Genomic DNA, 7,171 nt, shown 5'->3' with positions numbered 1-7,171 from the left:
GGGCTGTGAGGGTTCGCGGACCTCTACTCTGGTGGACTTGGGCTCCTCGGCGGCTTGTCGTAGCCCCGAGTAGCCTCCCCCTTCCTCGTGGCCCGCGTGTAGCCCGCTTCCTTCAGGTGGCCACCCCCGCCTTGGACGCCGTGGACGCCCCCCTCCCCTCCGCCACCGCCACCGGCGCCCCCGCCACCCCCACCCGAGTCCCTCCTTCGCTCGCGTCTTGGTCCGGGCTCGACTCGGCTCGTCTCGGCTCCGCTCGGCTCCGCTCGGCTCGACACGGTTCGTTCGGCCCCTGAAACCGTACCACACACACAATCCTATTTAAAACATAAGACAAGCCAGGCGCATCTTTCTCTCTCATATTCCGCCGTGCTTGCGAGGCGGCCCGCGGCCCGCCGCTCCTTCCCGCCCTTTTCTTTTCTTGTTCTTGAAACTTGTCCCGCGGCGTTCACCCGAAAACGCCTCGCTAAAATTACCCGCGCGGGTCACGGGGTCGCGGCGTCGGCCTGCACCGCCAGCAAGGCGGCAACCCGCCTGCATTAGTGCATTGTGGGAACGCGGCGGGGCGGGGCGGGGTGCGGTGGGGCGCGGAGGGGTGCGACGTCCGGTCCACGTATTACGTAACGGCGTAACGCCCCTTGCACTCCACTCGGACGGTACAGCGGCTCGCCCCCGTTCGCATGACAGCTTCCTGGCTGCGATTTTCCAGCAGGCTTCCCCCGCTCATCCACGGCCCGCATCTGGCCCGCCCCCCGCGAGGCCGACGCGCACTCCACAGGTCCGCGGCAGACGCCCCGGTTGCGTCACCTCCAGGGGGGCATTCCAGGCGAGACCCCCAGCGGATCCGTGTGGCCCGAGACCTGGTAAAGATGGTGTTATTTTGGCGTTCTTCGGACTCCAAATGTACTTTAAATTAACACCAAAAGGACACCATAGAAGCACGCTAAAATAACTCCATAATTACATCAAATGCATTTGGTGTCAACGCGGCGTTATTATGGAGTTTTTTTAGTGTAAAAAGGCTCGTTTTTTCACCAAAAGAACGCCATAATAATACCAAAGCAGAGGACAGCCATAGAGAAAAATGACAAAAGAGAGACGGCAGGTGTTGATCCCCAGATCTGCGACACGGCAGTTTCGTGCGGAACCGCTTGGCCAGGCGACTCCGAGAAGATGAGCCGCACGGCAGCTATATGTCGTGCGTTGTGCCGCGCCGGATTAGCCCGAATCCCCCCGGCTGGAGCCCAATCTTGTTTCTATAAACATGAACTCGTACAGTGTAGGACCATTACAGGTTCCGTCATGTTATAGAAACAAGATTGGGCTCCAGTTTATGTTCTATAAACATGACAGGACCCGTAATGGTCTGCTACACTGTACGAGTTCATGTTTATAGAAACAAGATTGGGCTCCAGCCGGGGGGTTCGGGCTAAGTCCGAGCGCGGCACAACGCACGACTATAGCTGCCGTGCGGTCGTCCCCCCGGACTCGCTCTGGCCAAGCGGCCCGCACGAAACTTCCGAGTCGCAGATCGGGGATCAACACCTCCCGTCTCTTTTTTGTCATTTTTCTCTAGGGCTGTCCTCTGTTTGGTTTTTATGGCGTTCTTTTGGTGAAAAAAACGACCTTTTTACACTAAAAAAACTCCATAAAACGCCGGTTGACCCCAAATGCATTCGATGTAATAGGAGTTATTTTAGCGTGCTTTTATGGGTCCTTTTGGTGTTAATTTGAAGTACATTTGGAGTCCGAAGAACGCCAAAATAACACCATCTTTACCAGGTCTCGGGCCACACGGGCGAGTCCCGGTTTCCCCCCGCGCCACTTTGCGCGCGCAGTATCTTAGCGTTTTGTTTTTACAGCGGCGGCACGGCCTGCGCCGCACAGTGGGCCAGAAGACCGCCTGAGCGTCCAAAATTCGAGACGCGTTTTGAGCTCCAGAGTCGCTAAATGGGACTCGAAACGACCATGTGACCCCACCAATGGATAGCTCTCCGAACGAGGAATGGGTCACACGGTCGGTTGGTGTCCCATTTAGCGACTCTGGAGCTCAAAACGCGTCTCGAATTTTGGCCGCCTCCGCCGGTTTCTGACCCACTGTGCGCCGCTCTCCGCCGAACTGATTTACACGCGTTTGCGCTTCCGCGCCCTCGAGACTGTCGAGGAGGAGGACGGCGACGACGGCGGCGGGGCTCTGGCGGCTCAAAACTACATAACGCACAATCCACCGCGAGACGGGCCTAGCGCCCCGCGCCCCGCGTGCCGGGCTGTGTCTTATTGCCCGGCGACAAGGATTGGAGGGATGCGCCTTGCACCGCGGAGGGAGGGGAGGGGGAGGGGCAGGGGGAGGGGAGGGGAGGGGGAGGGGGGGGAGGGGAGGGGAGGGGAGGGGAGGGGTGCTTCGCGGCGGCGGGGCGGCTGCAGTCTCGCCGGCGGCTTATTCGGGTATATATTGCAATACATCAGGCCGCACCGCGCGCCCTCCGCCGCCGCCGCGATTTAGTTTGCAGTCCACGCCTCCCCGACATGTGTAACACGGCGCGGCGCGGCCGAAGCCCCATGGTGCGCCGCCTTGCGCCGCGCGCGGCTTGCCCCGCGCAGTGTTTGGCAAATACTTAGCCTGTTCTATTCTGCACTGCACGTCGCTGCAAGGCGATGCATCCCCCTGGCCTGCTGGCCGGCCTCCTCTCCGCCACTTATGTTTTATGGCCGAGTCGCGTCGCCGGAGAGAGAGAGAGAGAGAGAGAGAGAGAGAGAGAGAGAGAGAGAGAGAGAGAGAGAGAGAGAGAGAGAGAGGGCAGAGGGAGTGAGGCGACGCGACGTCGAGGGGAGAGAAGTGCACGGCATTTAAAAAGTCGTCACCGATACCGTGTGTGCGAGCAGCGAGGCCGCATCTCGGCGCATCTCTTGTCGAACGATCCAAACTTTCCGGATCCAATATCGCCTCGGTTTGCCTCGCCGTTTTATGGCCGTGTCCTGTTTCGCGCAGCTTTTTGCAGTCGGGAGAGAGAAAACGCGTTAAACGTTTTACTCCCATTTTTTTTGCGAGCACCCTCTGAAAGCCTTGTTGTGGGTGAGGGTTTTTCATAGTTTAGTGAATATTTTTCCTAGGGTATAGTGCTGGTGCAGCTTTTCTTTGTAACTGATCTCTAAAAATTCATTTTGTGGAATATTTTTTGTTTTACGGAAAAAATCTCCGCACCATATCTTTGGTGCAGCCTTTCATCGTTAATACATTAAGAGTGCATGGTTTTCAAGCATAGTAATGCCTTCACTCCACCACGGTGCAACCATGGTGCATGGTCGGAAAAGGTGTCCTCGGAACTCGGCACAATTGAAAACACGTCCTTGACTCCTATTTGTCGATTGGCTTTTTTCCTCCCCGCCGTTCGGCCGAATTGCAGCCGCGCTGTCATTACTGCACCCCAGCCCCGGCGTCCCGCCCCGCGTGGCACGCCACCGTATACAATCAATTTCCCGCTGATAAACTGTTTGTGATGTCGCGGGGACACTCTGCAAAGGAGATCACAACTTGGTATGGGTCCTTGGGGACCGCCGTGCCGTGCCGGTGGAACGGAGCGAGCCCGCCCAGCCCACACATTCGTCGCTCTGTCTCTTTCGCACTCGTGCGGCGTCCCGTAAGGGTGCGAGAGAGACAGAGCGACGACGACGCCGAGCGTGCTGCCCGCGCGCCGAGGAGGGCGTACCGTACCTGCTGCGCTGAGTCCACCCCACCCCGCCCCGCCCCGCCCCGCCCTCGGTGCACTCGGTCCGACAACAGCGATGCTCGTATAAGCCAATTTGGAAGGCGAAGGCGAAGGCGGCCGCCACTTGCATACTTCCGCGTCGCGCTGCGAAGACGAGCTTCTCGAGGAAGGAAAGGCAGAGGGAAGGGGGGGGGGCGTCCTCGCCCCGCCGAATGTTTCCGAAGCATCGCACAGTGGGCCAGAAGACCGGTGGAGGCGGCCAAAACTCTAGACGCGGTTTGAGCTCCAGAGTCGCTAAACAGGCCTCGAACCGAGCGTGTGACCAATGGATTCCTCGTTCGAAAAGCAATCCATTGATGGGGTCACACGTTCTGTCTCTGTCGCACTCATGGGGCGTCCATCGGGGTGCGAGAGAGACAGAGCGAACAATCCTTCGGGATCGGGCAGCTGCTCGCCGGCCGGCCGGCTAGCGCCGCGCAGGTGGGCAACGCGGCGGCACCGGAGCGCGCCGGGCCGGCCTACCTCGCAGGGGTCCTCCAGCCGAGCCATTCTGCCGTCTGATTCCGAGCACTGCTTTCGTCGCTCTGTCTCTGTTGCGCTCGGGCGGTCCGTAGGGGTGCGAGAGAGACAGAGTGACGAAGCAGTGTTCGGAATCAGACGGCTGTAGAAGCGTTTCGTCGCCCTGTCTCTCTCGCACCTCTACGGGACGCCCCATGAGTGCGAGAGAGACAGAGAGGCGGCGCGGGGCGCGGGCCCGCCTCGTCGTCTGCTCGAGTGAGTGAATATTCGAGTCGGCCGATGCGTGAGGCGTGAGGCGCATGCCGTTGTCTCATCGGCCAATGCACGTGTGGCGGCGTGGCGGCGCTGCACGTTGTGCATCTGCACGCACTCCATCGCCGCGCCCAGATTTATCGCGCCAATAAGTCCCCGCGTCAGACTGTCAGACAGCACACTGATTCCGAGAGTCGTTTTCGTCGCTCTGTCTCTCTCCGCCCATAAAGGGAGGCCGCACGGGTGCGAGAGAGACGGGGCGACGAGAACGACTCTCGGAATCAGTCTGCAGGCCGTCGAAGGGGAGGATGGAGACGTGGGACTGTGGGTTTGATTCCGCGCACTGCAATCGTCGCGGTCTCGGTCGCACCACGGGACGCTCCTTGAGTGCGAGGGAGACAGAGCGACGAGAGCCATGATCGGCATCAGTCTGCTTTGAGACGTCGTTGGCCCTGGCCCCTGCAGGCGGACTGTCTCTCTCGCACTCATACAGGACACCTCATGAGTGCGAGAGAGAGAGAGAGAGAGAGAGAGAGAGAGAGAGAGAGAGAGAGAGACACCTTCCACTCGGAGTCCACCTTCTGGTCCGCGCCTACAGCCGCCGTCAGCCATCAAGGCGGTCAAGTGGGCCATACTGCAGGGCTGCAGGCAGTGTGGACGTCCGAACCCTGTCCGGACGCCGGAGGCCAGGCCGTCGGACCGATAAGGTGGCCGACGTCGCGTCCGGCCGGCCGGGAAACGGGCGGATGCGCCGCGGGCAGCCCGTGCAGAACCAGGCGCGGCACAGTGGGCCAGAAGACCGGTGGAGGCGGCCAGAACTCAAGACGCGTTTTGAGCTCCAGAGTCGCTAAGTGTGAAACGAACCGAACGTGTGACCCCACCAAAGGCTTCCTCGTTCGGAGAGCAATCCATTCGTGAGGTCCACTCCTATTTAGCGACTCTGGAGCTCAAAACGCGTGTAGAGTTTTGACCGCCTCCACCGGTCTTCTGCCCCACTGTGCGCCGATTCCGGATTTTTCCAAAGAAGGCGGTCAAGTCGTGTTTTTAGCTGAATAACAGGGACAAGAAGTGCGTCTTTGGTTGTGGAAGTGCTCTTGGGTGGTGAAGCGCCGGAATCCGGCGCCATCGCGGTGACGGATACACGGGCTGCCGTCCGGGTGGCGTCGTCTCCGTCGAGCACGTGCACCTCGCGACCACGAGGCTGCGGGCCGCTGCATTCCCAACGGGATGAGTCGCGGGGATGTGTTGCCCGTTCGGCGGCGCTGCGGCGAGAGGGGCGTGGATATGACGGTGTCGCTGATGATGATGAGTGGGATTCCGGAGGGGCCGGTCGACGCGACTGCCGTGCCGCGGCGCGGTGTTCCCGCCCAGCACGCCTCGTGTCAGGCCGTCGCGCCGTCAGGCCGCGGGGACGCCGCGGCGCGTCGCGGTGCTGACAGGCCTGTCGGAAAGATTCCGCCGCCCGCGGTCCTCGCCCCGTCTCTCTCACGCCCTTACGGCGCGCTCCATGAGTGCGAGAGAGACAGAGCGAGTAGCGCGGCCAGCCGAATCCCTCGGCAGACCGCGGGGTGCCGCGGCCCATTAACCCCGCGACCGCGGGGGCGGCAAAACAGAAGGACACTCCAAAAAGAAAAGAAAAGAAAAGAAAAGAAAAGAAAAAGAAAAGAAAAGAAAAGAAAAGAAAAGAAAAGAAAAGTAAAGAAAAGAAAAGAAAAGAAAAGAAAAGAAAAGAAAAGAAAAGAAAAGAAAAGAAAAGAAAAGAAAAGAAAAAGGTCAAAATGAGGTCAAAATGAGGTCAAAATCACCCCGAATCGAAGCAGAGTTTTCACTAGTCAACAAGTAATGGTGCAGGTTTACGCTACTAGAGGGTTCATTTTGACTGCCTGTTCTCCGTGGCCATATCTCATCAACGATTCGCACACGAGGTACGTAAACCCTGCAACGCCGCCGCGTGAGATGGAAAAATAGCTTGCTAATTCAGGTCACACTGAAGCAGGCGGCCCGCGAGAGCATCGCCCGTGCATCGCACTCCATTCTTCATTTGACCGGGTGGGCAGGCCGGGCAGGGCGTGTCGTCGCCGCCTTTGCTGTTTGCAGTTATGAGAAACTGCCGGGCCATCACTTACGCCCTGTTGCGGTGGCCGCGCACGCCGGCAGCGCGGCGTACAGTGTACCGAGATGTTTGTCATTTTTCGCCCACGCGGGTTGGCTGCACTTCGCTGGCCGTTGGGCAGCATTGGGCTGTAATTCATCTCGGAAACTCATGGAAGATACGTTGTTACGTTACCCTGAAAATTGAGGGATGATAACTGTTTTGGGGAGAAAAGTTTGTCAATTTCTCACCGTCTTGTGGTGATAATCAAAATTCTGGCTTCACTTTTGGGATTCATTGGTCTACCACGCTATGTGATGAGGGAAAACACTCTCACCACTTCATGGCCAGAATCGATTCCCAACGCTACAGGGGGTGAGACTTTCGATTCTCGCCATACAGAAAGGTGAGACCTCTGGGGTGGCTTAATTTCTCACCTTCGAGTTCTCAACGATATGTCCTCCAGTGCCTTGAACATGTATTGTGGAGCAATAGTGATTGCGACACTTTTAGCCGATTGATCTTCAGTCTTCTTTTCGTATTCTTTTTTTTGGTCGTTGATGTAGAATTGGTTGCAGCAGCGGCCGGGCCCCGCTCTGACTGC

This window comes from Thrips palmi, unplaced genomic scaffold (assembly GCF_012932325.1).
Source record: "Thrips palmi isolate BJ-2018 unplaced genomic scaffold, TpBJ-2018v1 HiC_scaffold_4, whole genome shotgun sequence".
Taxonomy (NCBI): Eukaryota; Metazoa; Arthropoda; class Insecta; order Thysanoptera; family Thripidae; genus Thrips; species Thrips palmi.
The sequence above is the reverse complement of the archived record's forward strand: the minus strand, read 5'-3'. Positions refer to the sequence as shown.